Source organism: Gracilinanus agilis, chromosome 6 (genome assembly GCF_016433145.1).
Source record: "Gracilinanus agilis isolate LMUSP501 chromosome 6, AgileGrace, whole genome shotgun sequence".
Classification (NCBI taxonomy): domain Eukaryota; kingdom Metazoa; phylum Chordata; class Mammalia; order Didelphimorphia; family Didelphidae; genus Gracilinanus; species Gracilinanus agilis.
In genome coordinates, this window is record NC_058135.1 from 209,981,726 (window position 1) to 210,005,264 (window position 23,539).

The 23,539-nt window shown below is 37.2% G+C and overlaps 1 protein-coding gene across 1 annotated transcript in view; it reads left to right on the forward strand.

The window, feature by feature from the left end:
* SLC2A9 (solute carrier family 2 member 9) overlaps positions 1-23,539 on the forward strand; it is a 315,386-nt gene that overhangs the window by 68,249 nt on the left and 223,598 nt on the right. The gene's annotated exons all lie outside the window — the stretch shown is intronic.

Consider the following 23,539-nt stretch of genomic DNA (forward strand, 5'->3'; position numbering starts at 1 on the left):
AGAAACTGCTTCTCCTGTGGTCCACAGGCTATGCTAATCCTCCCTGATTTAACTAACAAAATTTTATACTATTCTAATTAAAACTAATACTATAATTCTTAACTTTGCCTTTAAGTTATAAAGATAACCAAGGCTAGCTAGTTGAGTCTCAACAAGAATCAGGTTAGGACTCTGAGCCTTAATAGACTCAGAGTCAAAACCAAAGACCAGGTTTTCTTTGGTCTTTTCAGAGTTTAACCAATCTATACACAGTAACAGATAAATGAATAGTGTTTCCCAAGTTGGAAAAGAAAACACTCCACTTCTTCAAGTCTTTCACTAAGACAGAGATAGAGAGAGGAAAAGATGTTACCTTCTCTAGCCCTTAGAGAGAAGAACCTGCGTGTGGCTCTGTCAACTGCCAGAAGCCAACTGCCAAAATGCAGTTACAGAGAGTGTAACTGTCATAGAATAATGGTTATAACTACCACTAGTTGAAATTAACAATCTCTCTCAGCTCTACTTGAAACTCTAATTTCTTCCTCAATCCAGCTTCTCTACTTCTTATTTCTAAACTAGTAAAATAATACTTATTTTCTAATATCATCCTTATACTAGCCTAATTTAAACATGATTTGCATGATTAATGAATGGGATAAAAAATGAATATCATGATTTGCTAAGCATATTCAATAATATACTTCTGTTTGGATTTATATATTTTGGTACAGTATCTTTTTAACTATAAATTATTAAAATAAAATATCAAATCAACTTAAGATAGAGCTATGCTATATGTGTATACATATATATTATATATATATAATTTATAAAATATATGTGTCTATATTTGTGTGTGTGTTTTAGAGATGCTTACTCAAACACTTTTTACTGATGAAGTAAGTACCTAGTCAGAAAAGTTTGGAGATCACTAGTCTAATTTACAATGCCCATACTATTAATTTAATGTGAGAGACTTCATTAAATCCTTTTTAAAAATTTAGCAAGTGATATCTACACCATTCCCTTGATCTAACAGTCTAATATGGATAAGTATGGAGACTAGATTTGTGATTTCATTGGTGTGCAGGGAATTCCTGGGAGAGAAACACCCTCTACCAGTGCAAGTTGGCAACTTCTCTGCAATTTATAGACTTTAAGGGGAAACTAGGTCATACAATGGATAGAGTGACAGACATGGAGATGGGAAGTCTTGGGTTCAAGTGTGAACTCAGCCACTTCCTAGCTGTGTGACCCTGAGCAAGTCACTTAACCACAATTGCCTAGCCTTTGCCAATCTATCTTAGAATTTATAGAAAGACTATAATTAAAAAAAACCCTTACGTTCTAAGAATATTCTAAGACAGAAGGTAAGGTGTTTTTTTTTAATTATAGTCTCTAAGAGATGCCTAAAGCCCTGAGAGTTTAAGAGATCCAGGGTCACATAGCCATTATGTGTCACAGGCAGGACATAAACCCAATTCTTCCTGAGGCAGTTAGGTAGTCCAGTGGTAGAATGACTGTGGCACCTAAAGTCCAGAAGATGTGAGTTCAGTCCTTCAGGCCAGGCTTAAAAACTTAACAACAGCATGTCCCTGGGCAAATCAATTAAACTCTGCCTGCATCAATTTCCTTAACTGTAACATGGGAATATTATGTCTCCTAGGGTTGTTGCAAAATTCAGGTAAGATAATATTCTTAAAATATTTAACTCAGTGCCTAGCACAAAGCAGTACTTGTTTCATGCCTTCTGGCTTGGCTCCTGACTCTATTTACTCTGCTGCCTCTAGTGACTGTGTCAAAAAAGGAAATGAGGTGAATCTGGCGTGACCTAATCTCGATGAAAACATGCTGGCTCTCTCTTCATGAACTTTGCTTCCTTTCTAGATATTTTCTAACTATTCAATTAAGAATTGAAAGGAAGGAATTTGGAGAAAATGTGAAGGGCCAGAGTGATGAACACAGAAATATGCTGGATGCAGAGAATAGAATATGTAAGAGGGAAGCTCGGAGTTCTCAGTGAGGGTTCTGAGGTGCTGGACTGGCAGTTGGGAGAGTGAAGAGGTTGTGGAGAAGTATACAGCTTTTGAACTTAGCTCTCTCCTGATCCAGTGTGAGACCTACCCAAATCAGTCTAAAGCCAAAGCTCGTGTTGTCCCTGATTGATCCCAGACATCAAAATGACTTCTAATTGAACTCCCAAGAAGAAACTACCAGTGAATCTGACTTGGACTTCTTAGTTATCTCTGCAGGCTCAGCCTTCAGACTGTGGTGACTAGGTCACTCCTGGCACCAGCTTCCTGATCCAGCAACTAGCTCTGACCTTACTTCAAAGAATATTTGGATGGGCTCAGACTAGGATAGGGAGACAGTAAGGTGGGAAATTTAGGCAGAGAGGGAGATAATGTAGCTCTAACATAGTTGGAGAATGAAGCAACCTTTTGCAAGGTCAGGGGGTTCTGGAAAAGATAGATATTGATTAGCATAGAGAATTTCCTAGCCCTTCATTCTTACCTAATCCTATTTATCATCTGCAATAAACCTTTTGTTGTTGAATTTCTGGTGGTCAGACTGCAGGTCCGAAGAGTCTCAGGGCAGAGAGTAGCTATCTTGCTCTCTGTGCCTAGGAGGAATCATTACCAACAGACTTGGGTTCACCAACCTCATTTACTAGTCAAAATTCAATCTTCCAGAATCCATTTTAGAATTTTTGCAAGGAATCACTTAAATTCAATGACCTAGAGTTTTCGGGCCCCATGCCATTTTTTAAAAACTGGAACATTTGAGGGCAGCAATCTCAGTGGATTAAGAGTCAGTCCTAGAGATGGGAGGTCCTGGGTTTGAATTTGGCCTCTGTCACTTCCTAGATATTTGACTCTGGGCAATTCACTTAACCCCATTGCCTAATCTTTACCTCTCTTCTTCCTTGGAACTAATACATAGTATTGATTCTAATATGGAAGTTAAGAGGTTTTTTTAGAAAATGGATATTTGACCTTCTTCATTCCTTCTTGTTTTCCATGGTCTTTTCAAGATTGCTGATAGTAATTCTGCATTCACATCTACCAGTTAGTTTAGTGCCCCAACATAGAGTTGGTTTGGGCTTATCAAAGACAGCTAGTGGCTCTCTCCTTATTTATCTTGGACTTCAACTCTTTATTAGCAATTTCTATTCTCTTCTTTCAGGTTCAAGGACTATACTCCTTGGCAAATATAGATGCAAAATCCATATTGCTTTCATGCTATCACCTCTTGTCCTTGTCCCATACTCTGGTCCTATCCCATTTTTTTATTCTCCTGATTATCACATAGCTTAACCACCACCACTTACTCACCATCATTTAATTCTTAGCATTATTTCCCAGCCTCAGTTCATTTTAATCACCAACCATGCCCATTTTATGAACCTGCCTTTCAAAAAATATGTTAGTTGGTTGAGTTTCCTATGTTCTCCTGTTGATCTCAGAATCAATAATTGGTGATGATCTTCATTTAATGACAAGGGGCAGTGTAATGTATTGGAAAGATAAGTTAGGAGTTGGGAAGTCTTTAGTCTGAGTTTTGGTTCTGCCATATGTTAGCTATGGGACTTTGGATAAGTTCTATAATCTCTATTCATTTCAGATACCTCAAAAGAGGCTGTTTTTAAGTCATTTTGCAAACATAATGTGGTAGGCAAATATCATCCATCATTGTTACAAGACCCCAGTGTCCTCAAATATCTAACCAGTCAGTGGAGCTCTTTGCATAGCCATAAAAAGAAATGGTAAAGGACATTAAAGATAAGATTTGAAAGTCCTTGAAGTAATGTCAACTGAAATTACAAAAATGTTCTTTCAGGTTCTTTAGCATTATTTTTATGGCAAAGTGGCCTTGGGCAGGGAGACCCCATCTGTTCAACATTCCAAATGATCCAATTCTAATATGAGAGTTTTGGAAGGAGTTGTCTCACAGTGGGGAGTTTTCTTGTCCTCTGGGCAATGGCCCAAGATACAGTCATTTAATAAGCTGGGTTTATTCAGAGCTGTCTTCTTGTACTCACAAGACCACACACTGTACTTGGAATCAGAAGTCCCAAGTTCCAGTCCCAGCTCTGCCACTTTCTGGCTGTGTGACATTGGGCCAATCACCAAACCCCATTGAGGTTCAGATTTGTCATTTGTAAAATGGACCAAGTAACACTTGGACTACCTCTATCAAAAGAGATTTCTAAGCCTTCAAATATTTTGTAAATGCAAAACATTGTTTGCCATTTGTATCTGAATAAGACCGAATGTGAAGCTGACATCACTTGAAAAGTTTGTATGTGTAGAAATTGGGTTTAAGAAGTTATAGAATTTCCCAGTGTTAAATAAAAGTAAAACATAAAAAATACCATAATGCTGTGACTATCCCTAATTAGAGACAAACATTTCCAAAACAAGATATCTTTGAAAAGGAATGTCAGTATCTACAAAAATCTACAGACACACTCAAAAATAATGATGTTTCTTCAGTAATTATGACAATGATGATGGTGGTAGTGATGATGATGATGATGATAGTGATGATAGCTGGTGATTATATAATACTTTAAGGTTTGCAAAGCACCATACATGTATCATTTTATCCTTACAAGAACCCTGGGAGGTATAAATATTCCCATTTTACAGATGAAGCTGAGTCAAATAGATATTAACTGGCTTACTTCAGGTCACATAGCTAGTAATTATCTGATCCCAGATTTGAACTCAAGTATTCCTGAATTAAGTCCAGTACTTTATCCATTATATTTCCTCAATATTTCAAGAGGTCATCATTTTGTAGATGTAGGTATAGTTTTTATATTGGTAAAGTCTCGTGACAACTAGGTCTTGATTATTTCAAATAATAAATCCATGAAATAGCTGCATTGTTTGAATTTACATTGCAGCTCTCCATTGGGCTGGTAGCAGTTACGATGGTTTACCTAATTACAGATGGCAACTAGGAACCACAGTGGTAGAACCCCAGACATAGAATCAGAAAGACATGAGTTCAAATTTGACCTCAGACACTAGTGTGACCCTGGGCAAGTCACTTACCCTGTTTGCCTTAGTTTTCTCATCTGTAAAATGTGCTGGAGAAGGAAAAAACTAAACCACTCCGGTATCTCTGCCAGGAAAACCCAAATTGGGATTATAAAGAGTCAGGCACAACTGAAAACAACTGAATGACAGCAAGAAAATGCACTGTAAATATTCAGTTTATCAATCGACATGCATTTATTAAAAACCAGCTTGTGCCTGGCACTTCAGTAAAGACACAGACTCAAAAATGAGCCAATCTTTGATGTCAAGAAGATTTTCCTTCAGAAAATGCTTCCCAGAGCTAGATGGCAATTTTTATATACTGGGAAGTAATGATCTGGCATCCAGAAAATGCCAAAAAGAGCATTAAGCTTGAACCAAAAAGACTCTGAGAGGCAGGTCTTTATTTTTACAACAGGGATTAGAATACCTGTACTAACAACCTCACAGGGCTGCTATGATGATGGGACAGGGTACCTGCAAAGCCCTTTTCCTTAGGGATAGACACCGGCAGCAACATCATCTGGAACAAATCGAGTAAGTCTTAAAAACTTGCTTTAGGGTACAACTAGATGGCTCAATGGATTGAGATCCAGGTCTAGAATCTAGAGGTCCTGAGTTCAAATTTGGCCTCAGACACTTCCTAGCTATGTGACCTTGGACAAGTCATTTAACTCCCAATGCCTAGCCCTTACTGTTCTTCTGCTTTAGAACCAATACACAGTATTTATACTAAAATGGAAGGCATGGGTTTTAAAAAAATTAAGACTTGCTTTAGTAGCATTACTTTGCTATTATTGATGTCTTTGCTATGTGGAGTACCAGAATAGCCAAAGGTGCCAACATAGGCAGATACCTGTGAACAGCCCCCATACACTGTCTTAGTGATATAAGAACAGGAGACCCTAGGCTAAAGCAAGGGAACTGCTGCCCCGCTTGCACTTTCTGGCCTTTTCCAATCTCTCCCTTGCAAGTATTTTTCTGTTTCATATACTGTCAAGTCAAAACTCATCCTCATAATGTTGTTTGTTCCTCTCTTATCCATTCATGTTGTATTGTTTTGAATTATAGTTATTTGTTCCTTCTAGGTTCTTTTTTTATGAGTATGTTTGATTTTTTTTTTGACACAGGATGGCAGTGACCAGCATCATACCTCATTTATCTTTCTATCTCCCAACATATCTACTGTTAGAATGCTAGTTTAGCTATACCTGGCAAAATAGTAATTATTCCTTCATACATCATTATCCTTTTGGATATTTAGAATAGTATGGAGCATAGTAGTTCATCTCTCACCTTGTTGGCTTCTATCAGAACTGTAGGATTAAAAATTAATAATCCCAATATGGCAAGTATTTCTTATAAGATTTAATAATAATAAGTTGAAGCCAATGAAAAACAGCCTCAGTAAAGAGAAAAGCTTCCCAGAAAGCATACTTGGGAGAGAGAGCCCAGAGGGAGGGGTTTCTAGCAAATTTATTTCCCAAATGCAAGGACTCAAAGAGAGGATGTACTGGAAGGGATGCTGGGCAATGCAGTTCAGGAGTATCAAGTTTCCATTTACACATTCCCCCCTGTGATCCTCTAAGAGACCAGTCTCCCCAATGGATCACTTTAAACATAACATAATTAACTTAAAACTTTAAAGATTTTTAACTAAAGGTATATACAATATTGAAGTTTCTAAAGGGAAATTACAATAATTTGGGGATAAAGGGAAATAAAAGAGAAAAAAACCAAAATCAATGTTAGGTGCATTAATAAAAAAACAAATTTGGGGGCAGTCCCCTTTGGCATAAGAGTATACATTCAAAACAAATGCATTCAACCCACCATAGTTCAAATTCACCATAACTCAAAGTCCACTCTGGATCTTTTGGTGCAGCATGTGGTCTTTGCAGGCATCTTTGTGGCTCCTTCTCCAAAAAAATTCACCTTCCGGATTCTGGGGAGTAGTCTCTTGTTCCAAATTAGGCTCAAATTCAAATCAAAGTTCACAACAATAACATAGTACCCCCTGAGGTGGATAATAAGACCCAAAACAATGGGTCTCAGCGAATAAGCTGAAGAGGCAACTTTCTGCTGCTATAAGGTTGGATCTTTCTGACTCAAAATTGATTTGTCCTCATAAGAGAGGAAGCACTCTCAGTGACCCTTAGCATAGGTCTAGATCCAGTGCTCAGCATAGTATGTGGCACATAATAGGTATTTTAAAAATGCTGGCTGAGTGACTTACTAAACCTTGAACAACAAGAAGGTATATTTCTGCTTCTTATCTTCCTGAGAACTGAGGAACAAGATTATAAAGACTTTAATAAGAAATATTGTAATTACTGGACTAGATCACAAAAATGGGAAGGAGATGTCATTATATGGAATGGTGAAAAAGATTTAGATTCAGAGGACATGGTTTTAAGTTCTGGGGTATATGGCTTAATTACCTCTAATGCTCTGGATGACTCACTTATCTTTGGGGGCATAAAGTTATAAAAATGAAAGAGTTGGACAAAATGACCACTGGGATCACTTTTATTTTAGAATCTTTTGACAGACTCCTCTTATCTCAAGATTACATACCCTGAACTTTACTCAGTATTTTATCTAGTTCCAACCTTTCAACACCACACCTAGTCTCTTTCTATACCATGAATGTTACCATGTACACGGTCTTTTCTAGCACTTCCAAATACCACTGCAGAAATCTCATCACAATAGCATTTGTCACCTCATCTGATCCTATCAGAGAACCAAAGGACACCATTTTCCCTTGGTGGTGTTATGTTCAAACCCTGGGAATGTTGGTGTCACCTTGATTGACATGGGAGACAGTTGGAGACATTGGAATGTTTCCAGATGCCGTGAACCAGGGGCAAAAGTTGGCTGGCCTGAGAGTATAAATACCCAAACAGCCATCTGGAAGGGGCCTTTGACCATTGATCTTTGGGGTCTTGGTTTTGGAGCATTGATCTTTGGGTCTCTGACCGTTGGTCATCTGTTCTCTCTGAATCTCCCTAGATCTTTAGGCATATGAATTGTCATAGCTACTTAGGTCTCTGGGCCTGGGTGGTGAATGGGAAGAGGAAGTCTGAGAAGAGGGTGGATTTTGTTAAGGGTGGTTACTTCCTGAAGGCTGTGAAGGCTAACACATCACAAACTGATAAAAGGAAAGCTGAGAGAAATCTTCATTACAGCTGCATCCAGCAGAGCAGTCTTTCTCTGGTTTGGCAGTGGCCAAGCTGAATCAGAGAGCTTGTGAAGAACAATAGCTCCAGCTTTATAAATCACTAAGCCTCCAGTTCTGAGGGATTATAGCCTATAGATAATAGTTTGACAGGGTTTCCAATCCCCAATCCATATCCTGATTGCCCTTTTCCTATTTGTGATCATAGATAAATTATTTAATAAGTACCTTCCTAAGTGGTCATTATATCACGGCCCTTGGGGAGGGAGCAAATGCAGTCAGATGAACAACGTGATCCAAGGCTAATCAGAGCCCACTATTAATAATTGATCCAACATCAGGTGGGACCTGAAAGGGTTACCCATCCACCTGACCATTTAGGGTCCTGCCTGGGCACTGTTATTTAGAAAAGGGAATTATACCATAAAGCAAAGGTGATTGGGTTGGTGTTCCCCCATTCACCAGCAACCTAGGGGAATACAAAGACACAACTTCCCTCACCAGTATCCATATATCCCCTAGTAGCATCTTTTATTTCTATATAACAGTTGTCATAATAAAAATAATCATTATATATACTATGCATGTATTAGTCTAGTTTTCTCAATAATTCTTGCTTCACATCACAATTTTTTCTGAATATACTGAAGATATGGAATTGATCGATAATACCTCTTTCCTTACAATGTTGCTCTAAGAATCAAATGAGATAATATAAAGCAACACATAATATATATTATATATACTTTATATATACTTGTATACAAATATAATGTAAATATTAATTCTTATTCTTCCTCAAATTCTTATATTACTTATTTGTTTACATGTTGTATTCTCCTATGATGGATCCATTTCTGTATCTTTTCACTGACTAAGGCTCTGACCCTCATCTCTGCCCCTTGATTCCCTTGGTTTCCTTCTCTTCTATATGTTTCCATCTCTTTATGTATGTATCTTAGATGTACCTAGTTATTTGTATATTTTCTACTCCATTAAGTGTATGCTCTTTGAGGGTAGGGAATAATATGTGCCTTTCTTATATAGCAAAAAAATAAAGAATATAGTTAGTGCTTAATACTTTTGACTGAGTAAATAAATATGGGCATACACTGAAAAAAAATAACACTAATTTTAGAATACATTTACGTTTTATATAAGCCTGGTTTTAGGGGGAACTCGCCACCTCTATTTGGACCATTATAGCATGTAGTTCATAACAATTTAAATCTCTAAAAGCAAAGTTAAACTATATGAAAAAGTTGGATTTGTTAAGTGAGTGCAGACTTGTTCGAGGTGTGCATTGTCTTGATAAGGAGTCTGCTTTGAGTCTGATAAAAAGTTTTAAAAAAAAGTTACATTTTGCATTACCGAAAAGGTGTATAATGAGCTTGTCATGACTGAAAAGCAAATTTATTTTTCCCCAAATTCAAGACAACAGCTTCTAAAAACTGAAACTTGGAAAATGTCTCATTGAATCTAGCAAAAGAAATAGAAAAGATTTACTGGGGAAGTGTAATTGTACACAGCGCCACCTTTTAAGTAGGGTTAGGGACAAAATGTCGTGCAGCAGACCAGAAATGGAAGGAGAAGTGTGGAGAGGAACCATCATCATCATGGAGAATTGCTCAGGGTCTCTCTTATCTTGTACTCTGTGGCACTATTTGGGATTTGGAGGACCTAGGAGACAGAATCAGAGCTAAGGTAGGAACAGAAATAGAATATGGCTGAAGGGCGAGGGGAGAGGTCACACAGAACTAATGATGAGCCAGGCACAAATAGCCAACACCCCCTACTCTAAAAGCCTGCTTTTCCAATCCAATAAATCCAATCCAATCAAATAAATATTAAGCTCCCAGGCACTTGGCTAAGCACCAGGACACAATTAATAAAAAGAAACTAACAATCTAAAGGGGAGACAATATACAAAAAGAGACAGTAAAGAGCTTAGTGTGGGGGACACATTAAGGGTATCTTCTTTGTGGAGACGAAACCAGAGAGTAGCAAGTACAAAATGGAGTGACCTGAGTCCAGTTCCAATCCTTCAAAAAGGAAAACATTGGGAAGAGTTTGATACATTACCCACCAGCCCTCCAATCAGAGGGGAGAGAAGGCTGAAAAAGGTGGTATTGGTCAAGGCACATAAATCCTCCTATGAATTAGCAAAATGTTAAAATTCTGGGTAAAAAATTGTCAAGCCACGGAGGTATTTTTTTCAAAACAATGAAGGTCCTAGCAACAAAGAATGCAAGATCTTAATTTGAAATAGATGCTCTATGGTGGTTTTTATGTATATATGGTTGTTTAGAAGTGATGAGCTTCTCCTGAGAGGAACATCTTATTCTGGGGAACTGAAAACAGACAGGCATTTCCCATCCATCCAGAGCAAGTTTTGACATGCTTGGGGTAGACATCCTCTAAGCCAAATAGTTCCCAACTAAACTCTGTGACAACAAGCCTTCTCTCTGAGCCTTAGCTCAGCTTTAAAATATGGATAAAAATATTTCTGTCATGACAGTGTGATGAGATAAAGCATACAAGTTGCTTTTTAAACTGTAAAGACCTGTACTGATATGACATTGTTAGGAGGATCAAATGAACCTGTGGACAAATGAACCATGTTCTGCAAATAGCAATAGCAATAATTCACATTTGTAAAGTTCAAAAGGTTTACACAGCCCTCTCTTCCCAGCTCCCCTGTGAGGTAGCTAATATAAGTAAAGCTGAGGAAATTGAGCCTGAGCAGGATCAAATGTCTCAATCTGGGTAACACAGTCAATAGAGTCCAAAGCTGGGACTCAAGATCAGATCTTCTGACTTCCAGTCTGAAAGTCTTTCCACTAGACTCTGTTGCCCCACAGGTTATTTTGTGGCTGACCCCTTTGAAGTATCACATGGGAAAATCAGTCCAGTGTATTTGTAGTCACACATAATAAATGTTTGTTGAATTCATTGTAAACAGCTTGGCCTCTTACATGCCCTATTGTCAGCACCGTAAGAGATAGCTTTTGTTTTCTCATTTAAAAAAAAAAAGGAAATAGATTAGGACAGAAGATGAAACAGAATTTTCTAATAGTTTCAGCTATTTCAAAATGATAGGGAATGATTGATGATTGCCCTTTTTGCATTCTTTTATTACCTTATTTACAACCATATTTGATTTTTAAAATTTTATTATGGTCATATTAGAATTTTAAAATTCTATTTACTTTTTTTAATGATCATGTTAGAATTATAAGCTTCTTGAGGACAAGAACTAATTTTTCTCCAACTCATACACTGAATTCCTGTCAGAGCTGGGACTGTATCCTAATTGTTAAACTCTGGCCAAGGCAAATCTCTCCCTTTCTTCCTGGGCTCAGAGTTTGATTATGCATCTTTCCTATTGGTTTTCATTTGTTCTCCCATTTGCTGGCCACTTATAACTCTAAATCTACAATCTTCTGATTCTCGAGGGACTTCCCCCTCATTTCCCCCAGGAAGAGGGGGGATTTGCCATATGTTTTACTCAATATAAGATTAGAGGAGAGATGAAAAGGGAGCACCTCAATCTATTATCTATTAGCTGCTTCAATAATGATATAGCTAAAATTGAAGGCTGTATAAGATGCATAAATACTCTCATGAATTAACAAAATATTCAAATCCTGGATAAAAAAATGATTAAAGCAAAGAAACATTTTTTCCCCAGATGATAAAGGTCCTAGCAACAAAGTATGCAAGATCTCAATTTGTTATATGTGCTGATTCCTGATACTGCCTTTAAATATAAAATTTAAAAAGCCCTTGCCTTCCATCTTAGAATCAATACTATATATTGATTCTAAGGCAGAAGAGTGGTAAGGGCTAGGCAAGTGGGGTTAAATGACTTGTCCAGGATCACATAGCCAGGGAGTATCTGAGGTCACATTTGAACCTGATTTCCAGACCTAGCTCTCTATCCACTGAGTCACCAAGCTGCCCCTCATACTGCCTTTTTAATTCATATAAAATTGTACCTGTAATACCTAGAGAGAGAAATTTTAGAACATAGACTTATCTTCCCCATATGTTATAGAGGGAAGCCAGATAGTTTAAGGAATAAAAATTAAAGGTTGGACTAAGTTTATGAGAAATGTAGTTTCTGAGATTATTACTCAAGTCAGAATGACTTTATAGCAATTTATTTCTAAAATAGAAAGTAAGGAAATCAGAGAGGGAAAATAATTACTCTGGCCAGGTCTGAACCAGGCAGAGCTTCAGAGGCCCCAGCAAAGGGGGCCCAGAGGTAAATTACACAAGGGTTTTAGCCACAAGGCCTCCTCCAAGATGAGGGGCCTCTCTAGAGGCTAGTACCTCTCAGAAAAGCCAGAAAAGGGAGTCAGTCTTTTTTATTCACCGACATGATAGTCCTAAAGGAAAATCCAAGAGCAATCTGAGATCCCTAACTGGAGCTCCTTCAAGGTCAAGTGGAAGGTGAAAGAGCTGGTCACAGGAAGTTCTTGCCACTTTTAAAGACCATTCCTTTCATCACTTCCTGTGCCTTCCTTCTACTTTACGTGGATCAATTACAGCTTTTAGCTTTGCTTAGGATTGCCCAGGGGCAGTCAGTCAATTCTGATTTGTCACCCACTATCACACACATGTGTCACAGACCTCCCCATACTTAAGGATAAGTGGGGTTCTGGTGATTAAAGCTAAAAATGGTCAGGGAAGAGTTAATCCCATCTTCACTACAGCTAAACATTAATTAATAGTACAAAAATTCTTGTATGGAAAAAAGTACACTAGATATGTTGTCAATGTGATAAAACTTAAAACTGGGGTACAGAAATGACAAGATGTCCCTCTGTATTAGCCTAATAATCCTTGAGTATCACACTCAGATTTTACAAACTGACTAGGAATAGAGATTAAATACAATATTCTCCATCATAGTCATTTATGTCAATTAAGATTCTTTCCATTTCAGAATTTTTAAAAATGATTTTTAAAAAATTATATGTAATTGAGAAATGTCCATTTTGTTTTTATTTATTTTAATTCTTTAATTTAATTGAATGATTTATTCTCTCTGTATATTGGTTTCAAGGCAGAAGAGCAATAAGGACAAGGTAATAGAGGTAAAAGTGACATGCCCAGGGTCACCCTGCTAGGAAGTATCTGAGGCCAGATTTGAACCCAGTATCTCCCATCTCTAAGTCTCACTCTCAATCTATTGAGCCACTTAGACAACTCCATAATTTTGAAATATTTAACTAAATAAAAAATATATTTTTTTTACAAAACCTCTTTCCAAGTCAACATAACTCCACTATTCTTCTTCCAGTGGACCCCCTGTATGTTTCAGACTAAAATTAAGCAGCTGTGTGAGCTTGGGGGAAGCAACATCAGCTCTCTAGCTGTCAGTTGTCTTATCAATTAAATGAAGGGATTAAATTGGATAAGATTTATGGTTTGTTCTCAAGTTTAAAAAAAGGATGGGGGTGATAAGATTATCAGGGAACCTTCCTGGAAAAAGATTAAAAAGGGAAAGCATGGAATGTTTTGTTTGGATTTTAATGTGTCCTCTTTACCATAGGAGAGTGAGAGTATCCATTAAACTCTGCATGGGCCATTTTCATGGGCAGCAGAAGGCTGTTATGTTGCAATTAGGTTGATTACTAAACCAGAAAGTCGAAACATTCTAAGAATGATTTGTTCAAATCACATATGAACTTATTAACAGAATGGTACATTCCATTGGGGGCATAATATGGGTACTATAGAAGAAAGAAAAGGGAGAAAGGAGCTTATAGGACGAATCTAAATTCTAGTTCTAGCTCTTTCATTTTTGTGGGTTTGTCTGTATTTTTATTTTTGTTTTTGTTTAAAAAACATTAAAAAAAAAGTTTAATAGATATCATTAACCAACTTTGTGGCATTCACTCTGGGCCTCAACATGAAATAGATAAATATGGATCTTAGGACCATAGTTTGAGACCTAAAAGAGGCCTAAAAGTGCTAAATAAATGTGAGCTCTTATTGTAGGATATAAAGTCTGACTCTAGGGCACTTTCATAACTAATAAGCACTTTAACTCAATTTATTTTTATAAATGCTACGCAACTATTCAAGGTAGAAATCCTTTGAGTACCGATGAATCCTTTGTAGACAGGAGGGGACTTCTACAAATTGTACTGTCATGATTCACACAATATTATTTATGGAAATGACTGATCTCATTATCCTTTATATCCCTGAAAAAAAAGTGTTTTCAGTGTAGGTATTATGAAATAAATTGGAAACTTGAAGAATGAGAGTAATATAATAGAGTTGTCAGATGGAAAACTCCCTAAATTGGACAGGCTGTTAATAAGCTGAGTGTTAAGACCTTCCCTTCTACCTTTCCTCCATCCTTTTCTTTCATTTCTTCCATTTCCTTCTCTCCTTCCTTGGGAGAGGTAAACATGTATAAGAACTCTGATTTACATAAATGGGTGGCATTGAACTGAAAGAAGGTTAGAACTAGAAAGGATATTATCCAACCTTCTCCTTTGAAAAAGGAAAAAAAAAACACCTTAGAGCAAATGGAACAATTGTAATTTTACAGACCAGATCATGTCATAGTTGAATTTGCAAAAGGCCATTTGAAAATGTACCTTTGTCAAAGGCTTGTAATGCCATGATAATGTGCTACTGATAACAGCTGATATTTATTTAGTATTGAATGGTTTACAAAGCATTTTCTATTCATTGTCTAATTTGTTTCTCCCCTCAAGCCCCTGAGGAAAGCTGGGCAGGGATTATTATTCCTATTTTTGAGATGAGGAAGCTAAGATTCAGGAAAGTATAATGAATTGCCCAATTATGTGTCTGCCAATTCCAGATGTAGTATTTTTCTAGTACATGACAGCTGCTCTTAGAGTAATGGGCAAACAATGAAAATGAAATAAACTTGTTCCTTTTCTCAGACAATTAAAAAATATTCTATTGATGTATTTGCTTCTCTTTCTTTTTTTTTAAACAGCTTTGTCAGTTCCCAATGACATCCTTTTCTTGCAAACAAGAAGTTAGTTGTTCTTCACTCCTTTTCAGTTGAGTCTAACTCTTCAAAACCCCATTTAGGGTTTTCTTTGCAAAGATATTGGAGTGATTTTCCATTTCCTTCTCCAGCTCATTTTACAGATGAGGAAACTGAGGCAAACAGGATTACGTGACTTGGCCAGGGTCCAACAGCTATTAAATATCCAAGACCAGATTTGAACTCAGGAAGATGAGTTTTCCTGACTCTAAGCCTGTCATTTTATCTACCACACCATCTAGCTGCCCAAATAAGAAATGCAGTTAAACAAAACAAACTCAAATTGACCTTGTCTTATAATGTATGTCTTATAATGTATGTACATAAGGTATGTCTTACTCCCATAGTCTACCATCTCTATACAGAGAAGAGGAAGATGTATCTCACTATCAGTCCTCTAGAATGAAGTGTGATCTGAATTCTTATTTTTAGCCATACAAAGAAATGAAATAAATTCAGTGGTTTCTGCCCCTTGCTGCAGGACTTAACATGCTAAGTCTCAGAAAAAATAAGCATAGGTATTTCTGGATCACTTGTTATGAAAACCTCATCACCAGCACATTTAGTCATGAAAAGAGAATAATTTAATTTGGGAGAAATTTTTTCTCATAAGCAAATAGTATGAGATATGAACTTTTGCAACCCATTTAACTTTTTTTAAACCAGTTTTATGAAAATCTCAAAATTTCCTTAATATGATCTTTTCTAAGCATCATCAGTCCTTTGGTATTTTTTCCTTTAGTCAAGAATTTAACTCAAAAATATGACCTGCACTTGATCAATGACACATGTAAAAACCAGTGGAATTGCATGTTGGCTATGAGAGGGGGAGGTTGAAGAGAGAAGGAAAAGAATATGAATCATGTAACCATAGAAAAATGTTCTTAATCAATTACAAATTTAAAATAAAATAAAATAAAATGCTTACAGGAAAAAAAATATGACCTGCAATGCCCTATGCTTAATTTCCCATAATCAAGCCTGTTTGTATTGCCTGGTTAGAAATTATCTCACTTCCTTTATGCCAAAACCTTCCCAGCTCTTTGCTAGTAGAGGACTATCTCTAGCCCTCTTTTACCAATAGATCCAAGAAACATCCTTTAATCTTCTTTAGATTTAGATCTGACCTTGGTATCTTGGGCATCAGTGTACTCTGGCACTGGTAGGAGAGTAGAAAAACCACATTACTAATGACAGCAGCAATAAATAACCACAGCAACAATAATAATCATCATGCCCTAAAAGCCTAATCCATTGTCCATATCAGAAAGAGAAACATGCAATGGCAAAGTTGGTGCATACAGGTAGGGGGATGGAAAATAGGGACTTTGTGTACCCTGATGCTGCTATGGAACTTATGATCATTTGGCATGGGCCTTGGAACAAATGGTGCCCTCTCATGTTCTGGTCCCATAAAGAGGCAAGAAGCAGTAGAACAAAGATGATAATAAGACACAACAATAATAGCTAGCATGTATAAAGCTCTTTAAAATTTGCTAAAGTGATAATACAGGTATAAACCAGGTCAAATTGCTTGCCAGCTCAGGGAAGGGAGAGGGAAGGAGGGAGGGAGACAATTTGGATTATATAACTTCAGAAACCTTATGTAGAAATTTGTTATTACGTGTAATTGGTAAAATAAAAATTTTAAAATGAATAAAGTTTGCAAAGAACTTCACATATATTATGATTAAAGGAAAATGAATAAATCAGAAATGCCAATACCTTACTCACTGGAAATGCCTCAGGGCAAATGGCACTGACCACTAAAGCAGACAAATGAGGATGGCACAAATACCTTCCTGGTAGCAGAATATTAACTATATATATAAAACGTAACTAAATTGGAAACTGATCTCACCATTTGGATGCAAGGGTGTCATGCTTCATTTTATAAAATCTACCCTCAGTTTGAATTTGCTGACCTAGAGTGCAATCTTAAAAAATGACTTTATCTTTAAAGCTAGATTAGATAAAATAAGAGGTAGCTAACAAAACCTGAAAAGGGAAACATGGAAGACTCCAAGGTCTTTGATATTTTTCCCCAGTGCAAATTTCAGGAATCATATTTAATAACAAAATAAATGGCAAGGCAGCACCTTTGTCTTGAAGGATTTTGAAAAGAATATGGATATTCTTTTACTTAGACTGTATTTCTGAAATTGTCATGAAGACAACCTATAGAGTTGAGCATAAAATTATCAAAGAGAAAGGTGTGGCAGATGTTGTTAAGAGTTTTACTAGCATTCTTAAATCAGGGTTGAAGAGGAGAAGAAATTTAAGGCAATTCACTCCTAAAAAAATACTGGTTTGTATATGTACACTGGAACAGATCTGAAAAGTACCTTAACTGTAATGGGTAATAATGTAGTGGATAATACGATGCTGATGGTAAATGTGAGTCACCACTGGGAGCCTGTAACTAAATTAGCAGGAGATTTGGAGCTATCAGTGATGATCAGGCTCAGCTGTGGTGCCCAGTCAGTCAATCTCCACTGCTAGCTGTACGCTCCTTTAAGGAGCGGCCTCTTCCTGCTGAAGTAACTGCCTTCCTACTGGGTGAGAGCAGAACCCAGAAGAAAATGGGACTCAACTTCCTGGTTACAATGCAGGCTTAGCTTCCTCTTCTCAGTAACCTCAACTTCTTAATATTCTCTCCTTTCCTCAGTCTCTTTAGCCTTCGTGATGTTGAAGGAGTTACAGGAACTCACAGATTTAGGCTAAGGCATTTATTTTAAACTGGAAAGGGAAAACTGAGGCAAAAGGGTTCAAGGTTTTGTGAAGCTGTTGCTTGGGGCAACTGGCAAGTGTTGGCAATGGACCTAGAAGGTAAGGTCAGGCTGAGGGAACCAGCCCTCAGCCAGACATAACTTGACACTGGCCTGATGTTATTTGATCCACCAGCTAAACAGATGAAGTTGTTGATCTGTTCAAGGGATGTCCCTAACCACTAGGCTACTCTGAACTAATTCCTGCCCACATTCCACAACCCACCTCCCTTCAATCCTGGGGTCCCCAAGGGAAAATCAGGGGTAGCTGGATGTCTGAGTGAGGTCAAGGAAATCAGAACCCCAAGGTTGGGTTTGCAGGGCTTTATATAGTCACAGCCCAACTGTCAGCACCTGGGTGGCACCTGCCAGGCCAGAGTTCCATTCTGCTAACTGACAGGATTGCCTAGGGTAATATTGCAAATGCAAGAAATCCTGCATTACATAACAAATACCATACAAATATTAATTAAGTATAGGTCCGCCATCAAAAAGCAGTTCTGGAAAGATTAATATTTCCCTACCATGAAGGAAGAAGGTGATTGAGGGTCACTTCTAGAGTATGTGAGAAGCAGGTCAAAACCTTACAGAAAATTTTTGGAAAAAGCAGGCAGCACTTCATTAAGGAATAATAAGGTATGATACCTGACACATGCTATTGGATTTGTCAAATATAAACCAAGATGGCTCACCTCCAGATAAAGCCAATGAAAGATGGAATGGGGGGGGGTGGTGACCTCTCTATGAACTCAGCCAGTAATATATTGATGAAGTTTGAACAAATGGCTATTGTGAAGATTTTCTTCTGGAAATGGAGGATTTTATGATGGCAATTTAAGACTAGGTCATTATCACAAGAAAATACAGAAGAGTTACACTTAATGATCTGGACTTTGTGATCAAAGTAGATTGTACAAGGGAATGTAAACAGTATTTCACTACATCAGGCTGTAAAACTCAGCACCTACTAAATCAATGTTAAAGTATGACCTAGTGGTTAGAATTGTATATCAAAATGATTCTATTTTGGAGGGACTGTCAAATGACAATAATAATATTAATAACTAGCATTTATATAGCATTTCAAGAATTACAAAGTGATTTACATATGTCACCATTTGGTTCACTCAACAATTCTTAGTGGTAGCTGTAATTTTTATTCTCCTTTTATAGACGAGAAAATAGTCTGAGAGAGGATAAGTATTTTTCCCAGTGAATGCAGGTCTTCTTGACTCCAGGCCTAATGACAAATGCCCTTATTATGATTATAGATCTCAGAATAGCTCAGAGAACTCACCTGTAATAAATCATAATAACATGTATAATAAACTATAATAGTATTCAAAGCATTATCATGACTAAACTCATTCAAACTGCTAACACTCTCCTGGACATGACACTGACATAAAAATGCAATAATAGCATTTTTAGTAGAGTTGTGTACTTAATAGATTTGCTATCTGTGATAGGATCAATATTTTCCAAGGTCCTCTTTGCTATGCTATGATTTAAAGATGACAGAGACTATTAGACCCCATTTTATAAATGAAGAAACTAAGGCTGAGAAGGTAAAGTCACTTGCCCAGGGTTTTACAGTTCGTGACAGATTTAAAAAACTCCCATCACTTGGCCTCACTATCCCATGCTGCTCCTCAAAGCAGAGAAGGAAAAAGAAGGGGACACTTGGAGAAAGAGGAGGAAACAAGGAAAAGAAAATGAAAAAGAAAATAAGGAAAAAAAGGACCAAGGTGGGCAGTTTGCTGACCCCTACTACATGCTTGGAAAAGTCCATGGAAGATGAACTATAAATAATGAAATTGTCTCAAATAAGTCTACATAAAGACTGACAAATAGGGTCTATATTCTAGTTTTAGGGAGACATATTTCAACTTGATTTCAGGAAGCAATTTCTTAACAAGAGCTATCAAAAAATTGTGTGCAATCATGTGCTCAGTGCCACTGGAAGCCTTTGAGTCACAACTGGTTGACCAAACATTGTTTGGAATGTTTATAAAAGAGAATCATGTTTCTCAGTAAGGGTTGGACAAAAAGTTGTCTAAAGCTCCTTATACCTCTGATGTTCTATGACCCTATAATTTAAAGCTTATAACTACTTTGTGAGGTATAATAATGGCACTGGTCAGAGATAAAGTGCCTTACCTAGTATTACACAGTGGCTAAGGATCCAAGATATGGTATGAACTCTGTCTCGTCTTTGGACTCTTGGTTCAGCACTTACCAACATTATACTATACTAATACATCCAAACTCACCATCCAAACTATGGGAAGTCTCTCTGGTTCTTCAATCATAGCAAGGAAGCCAACATAGGACTCAGAACGTCCCTCAGCTATCTCTCTCTTTCTCTACAAGACCAGCTCATCCTTTCTGGCCATACTTATCCTCCAAGACATCTTTTATTCCACTTCTTATGTGTAAACCATGATAGCTTCTATATTATTGCCCGCTTACAGCCACCAGGCATCTATCTCTCCAGTACTCTTTGGGTCACCTGCAATTTTGACTTTGAATGCTAAGGGTTGTCATTATGGAAATCAACTTTTATTGGAGTGGCAACATGGTAATCATTGATTAATGGAAATTCAGGTAGCAGAATGCTAACTAACAAAGGGTTTACTGTGAATAGAAGTAAAACAAGAAGACTCTATATTTGTACAGTATGGGAATACCCACGCACCAGAGGCAGTGTGCCAGAGGGAATACCGACCCAGCTGCACTATCAGGAAGGTCTGGGTTCAAATACCATCTCAGGTACAAAGATCCACACACTGTATTACTCCTTAGAAAGATGTCCAACTTCTGTAGTACCTCCAGGCAATTCTGAAAAATTGTTCAATTGAATTGATTGGGAGGAAACTTCCTTACTGGGAGTTCCATATATGAATCATGTGCCCATATTCATATGCATGTGTGTATGTATGTTTGTATGCATATGTGTATGAACAGCACCCCATCTTCCTTGGGGTTACTCCTACTTGGACTTTTACTAGCAGGAACTGCATTCCTGTAGGAATACATTCTTAACTTCTTAACCCACAAGCCCTTGCCTGGAGGTACTTGGAAGTCCACTTCCTATTAATTATCAGAAAATAAATACAATTAACTCAAAGCAAAGGTATTTACCAAAGATGGTATTGTAAGAGGAGTAGCTTCAAACTTCAAGATGTAATTCCCCATAAACCTAGACACACTCTCCAACAAATACCCATAGCAATCCTGGGAAAAGTGGGACGAACAGTGGTAATGTGACTTACTTATTTTCACCACAGCAAGTCACATCTGTAGAACTATTGGACTTTGGTGTTCTTTTTCTTTTTGTGGAGTTTCTAAAAAGATACCCATTGTACTCAGTGTCTTTTCAGGCTAGGTTACTCATCTGGATTCCCCGGGGTCTATTCCTCTCCACACTTCAACTCCTGATCACCAAGACTAGGTCTCTTTTGAGTCCTTTATTAACTTTCTTCTTTGCTGTCAGAACTCCTGCATCTTGAAGCTGCTTCTTGCCTTGAGAAACTACTTCTCTGTATCTGGAGACTATGTTTCTGTGTCCTCTTCTGTATTTCTAACTCTTAAATTGACTCTCCAACCACTAGATGAGATATTTCATTTTAGGTAAATTATTCTTTTACTAGTTGCCATAGTTGATGCAGATGGGGGAAGAGAGAAAATCTGCTCCTTATCTTCCCCAAGAGATATAGAATATCCTTAAATTGCTGACTCCTGCCTCTACTTCCTCAAACTGACTAGTCTGTAACTTTTAAGGTTCATCCTTCAGCTATGGCCAATTATTGTTCATGCAATAGTATGTCTCCCTTATGATGCAGAGAGAGATTGCGTCCTAATGGGATAATAGAATAACCTACCTTATTACTTATGAACATTTCATCATCTATAATTATTACAATCTGTAGCAGCTAGATGGTCCATACAAGAAAATGAGTGCTGGGTTGGAAGTTAGGAAGACCTGAGCTTAAATCCAGGCATAGACACTTATTGTCTGTATGACCCTGGCCAAGTCAGTTAACTTCTGCTTCAGTTTTCTCAATTCTAAAATGGAAATAATAAAAGCACCTACCTCCCAGGGTTGTTGTGAGAAATAAATGAAATAGTATTTGTAAAATGCCTAGCATAGTGTCTGGAATATAATAGATAATAAATGGTCATTTATTGGTTCCTTCCTTCTTTCTTTCCTACCTTTCTCCTTCCTTGTCTTTCTCCATCCTTCCTTCCTTTTCCCCCATTCCCTCCCTCCGTCCTTCCTTCCTTCCTTCCTTTATATCAATTGAGTTGAAAGACTGGGACAGGGAACCCCATTCCCTTACACCTATTATATATATATATATACATACATANACCTGAGCTTAAATCCAGGCGTAGACACTTATTGTCTGTATGACCCTGGCCAAGTCAGTTAACTTCTGCTTCAGTTTTCTCAATTCTAAAATGGAAATAATAAAAGCACCTACCTCCCAGGGTTGTTGTGAGAAACAAATGAAATAGTATTTGTAAAATGCCTAGCATAGTGTCTGGCATATAATAGATAATAAATGGTTATTTATTGGTTCCTTCCTTCTTTCTTTCCTACCTTTCTCCTTCCTTGTCTTTCTCCATCCTTCCTTCCTTTTCCCCCATTCCCTCCCTCCGTCCTTCCTTCCTTCCTTCCTTTATATCAATTGAGTTGAAAGACTGGGACAGGGAACCCCATTCCCTTACACCTATTATACATATATATATATATATATATATATGTATGTATGTATGTATATATATATGCATTTAGATATACGTTTCTATCAGAAACCACATTTCAGTTTATTTTATAAAGTCTGAAGACTAAATAGTTATTTGAGATGTTTGAAGGCTAGCCAATAATTGGCTATTAGTAAAATCTGGACTGAAAGTTAAGAGATAAGGAATTTATTCTCAGCTTTCCTTCTAAGTAGTTACATGGCCTTAGAGAAGCTGTTTAGGCTCTGTGAGTCTATAGTTCCAGTATCATGGGATCATATTATTTCTAATCTGAAGGGTTCTTACAAATAATCTCAGATTAACTCCCTAATTTTAACTCCCTAATTTTAGCTCCCCAAAGGGACTAAACAATGAAGTTAGAGTAGGTTGTTCTCTGTTGCTCTTTCTAACTCTAAGATACAATTAGTCTATGTTCTTGGGTATTCCTAGCTATAACTTAAAATCTTAGAGAATGTACCAGATTGGACTAGCTACATATGCCAGCATCTGTTCCCTTGGTTGTACCTATAGTGTTTTCTGAGCAATTAAATTTTTTGTAAAGAGAATAGCCCTCAGTAAGACAACTATAGCAGCTATGTCCCTCTTCTGACATTACTGGGATTAAACAAAAGGGATTCTAGAGACTCCCTTGGTTTATTGGTTCATTTCTGACCATGAGAGCATGACAAGAGTAAGTAATTCACTATTGCCTTTTGTTGATGCCAAGAACAAAATTATAACCTCTAAGGCTTACATCATTATGCAATAAAGT